Source organism: Cervus elaphus, chromosome 12 (genome assembly GCF_910594005.1).
Source record: "Cervus elaphus chromosome 12, mCerEla1.1, whole genome shotgun sequence".
NCBI lineage: Eukaryota > Metazoa > Chordata > Mammalia > Artiodactyla > Cervidae > Cervus > Cervus elaphus.
The window spans coordinates 42,379,457-42,382,242 of record NC_057826.1 but is presented as its reverse complement, the minus strand read 5'-3'; positions in this window follow the sequence as shown (position 1 = coordinate 42,382,242).

Here is a 2,786-nt window from a genome sequence, read left to right as displayed (position 1 = left end):
TCACACACAGAAATATCTGGCTGAAGGCTAAGATCACTTCAGTTTCCCAACTGAACATTTTTCCAAGTGCAGCATCTTTTTCTCTTAATTTTCCTTTGAAAAAGACAAAAGTAGCTCCACAATTGCCCTGTCTTCATACTCCAAACTGCACCCAAGTTTACCTGGGACAGATATATGTGTGTACGTAAATGTACATCTCAGACCCCCCATGAGGAGTCAAAGTTTCAGAGAGCCCCGAGAGGTTGTAACTCTCTCCCAGGGAATCAGTAGTGTTACTCCCTGTCCACGGGAGCGTACGCACAGATCTTTTCTCCTCCTCATGGTCCGTTTTCTATTTGTGATTAGTAATTGGCTTCTCTTGGTACGTTACGATCTATTACAAAAGCCAAACATTAAGAGGGCGAGCTGAAATGACAAAATTTGGTTATAATTTATGTTGGCCTCTGACATATATATTTTTTTTAATGATTTGGTCTCTAAGCAACTGATCTCTTAGCAACAAGAAGCACCTTTATAAAAGATGGCACACAAAGAGTGATTGCCAGAAAAGCTACCCGCTTCTTTAAACAGCCGCGCATCATTAGCAAAACTCACCATCTTCAAGAGTCCAAAACTAGAAGTGACCAGCAGACCCAGGTAACCTTGATATTTGCACATTTTCCTGAAAGAACAAAAAACAACTCATGCAACTATTGAAGAGAACAAAATTCTTTGAAATATATTCCTTTTTTGAGGTCTTATTAGTTGGTCTTGGCTAACTTTTAATAGAATGTATTCTATTAAATAACTGTTTCTTGCTTTTTAAAAACAACTTGGACTTGAATTTTGTGATCAGAAAACTGTTCACTTAAAATATTTTATTGACATAAGGATGGAAGGGGGAAGCAATCTCTCCTTTTTCTGAGTTTATTTCTATAGGTTTTCATTTGAGGGGAAAAAATCCACACTGTGGCAATACAGGAGTGTGCAAGTATCACCCTGAACGGTATGCTCTGCTAAGGGGAAATATGTGAATTTTTTTCCTAGTGCATTTTTAAGCTGCTAAAATATTTAAGGAGTATCAAAATAATTTTACTTCTAAACTTCAGCTTTTTAATCTAGTTTCTATTCCAGTAGGAAGTGGTCTTTTTTTGCAAGTATTTATGGACCGGTTTTTCTCTTCTCTCTTTCATAGCACAAAAGCAAGCATTTTTCTATTTGTTTTCATTACCATAAGAAAAGATTCATTCCAAAGCTAAAAATAGAAATTCCAGGCATCTGTGCCTTGTTTCCTTTTTTTTTTCAGGTACCCAGGATTAGCCTTAAATCTTTCTAGAAATTTGAGGTTAGAGATGAGGAACAATTTTTTTCATCTGAACTCCATCAATTAGACTGTGTAATTATAATCCCATTTGGGGTACTCAGAGTGCATAAAAAGATGTAAGAGTGAAATAAAAATTTTTCCAATTGAATCTAGAAAGATTATAGAGATATCACGGATCTAAGCAAAGAGACTTTAGAAAATTTCAGTTTCAATAAAGACAAATTGGGATGATGATACTTTGGTTTTTTATAACAATTGGGTGTGCCACTTATCTTTAAATTGAACCGTGTGCTGACACCTTTTTGGAACCAGAAAATGGGATACCTAGCCTAAATACAGAGTTCAGTGGGTCAGGGCATTCAAAATCAGGACAGTCCCAGAAAATTTGGGACCTACAATTGCTTGGTTAAGAAAATGCTCCTTAATCAGCACAACACGATCATGCTTGATTTTAAAAGCTGCTTATGACTTGTATTTCTGTTACTGCTACCAATTTCAGGCAGAGAGAATTCCTTCTTGTGATTGCTTTGCTTGGAAGTTAGCAACTTGGGTATTTTAAATTGAATTGTAGAAATTTTTTTTTTTTTTTTAAGCAACGTACTATGAAAGTAGAGAGAAACATAGTTTTGTCCTTTAGAACTAAAGACTTATTGTACTTCTGGTCATTATTACAGAAATTTGTTTGTGGATTTAAGGAACTTGGATAAATAACTAAGATATAACTTGTGTGGACTGTGTTTGGATGTATTTCCATTTTACAGCATACCACAGTTTCCTAAATATGAAGGGGAATTAAAATAAGCGAAAATACAATAACATTTATATTGCAAGTAGTAGTTAAGTTTTTTCAGTGGTTCTTTAAGATTGTTCAGATCCATCCACTATGTCTTTTGAGGGTTACATCTTCTACATTTTGTCTATGCATAAGGAAACAAAGGGGCCCACAACACTGTAGAGCTTGTCATTTTGGCTGTCTTAATGAGCTGTCTGACCAAGACAGACAAACAATGACAAGATTTGAGATATACAATGAGATACTTAGGACAGACTGGCTACTATAGACTAAGGTAATTTTCTGCTGTTTTGGGATTAGTTACTTCTGAAATACACACACAAATACACAAATGGTCTCAATATAAATCATAAACCAGGAAATCAAAATGAGCCTCTCCATTAGTGAGGGCTTCCCAGGAAAAAGGATAGTTTCATGAATGAAAAGCTTCTAATTATTTGGTGTCTAGGATTTTCAGACAAATTTGATGGCCCTTTTCCTTCAACTTTTGGGCTGGGATTGGGCTGGTAGGGTGGGGAGGGGTATGAGGGGAGGGTAACAGCCGGCAGACCTACTGTCAAACTGTCCTGCTTTGTGGGAGGTCCACACTGCAAACAAATCCATTTACTTTGGATACCTTAATACCTGAATTGAAATGGTCAGTCAGGAATAATCAAGTATGACATGATTGGCTTTTTAACAGAAAAAAAT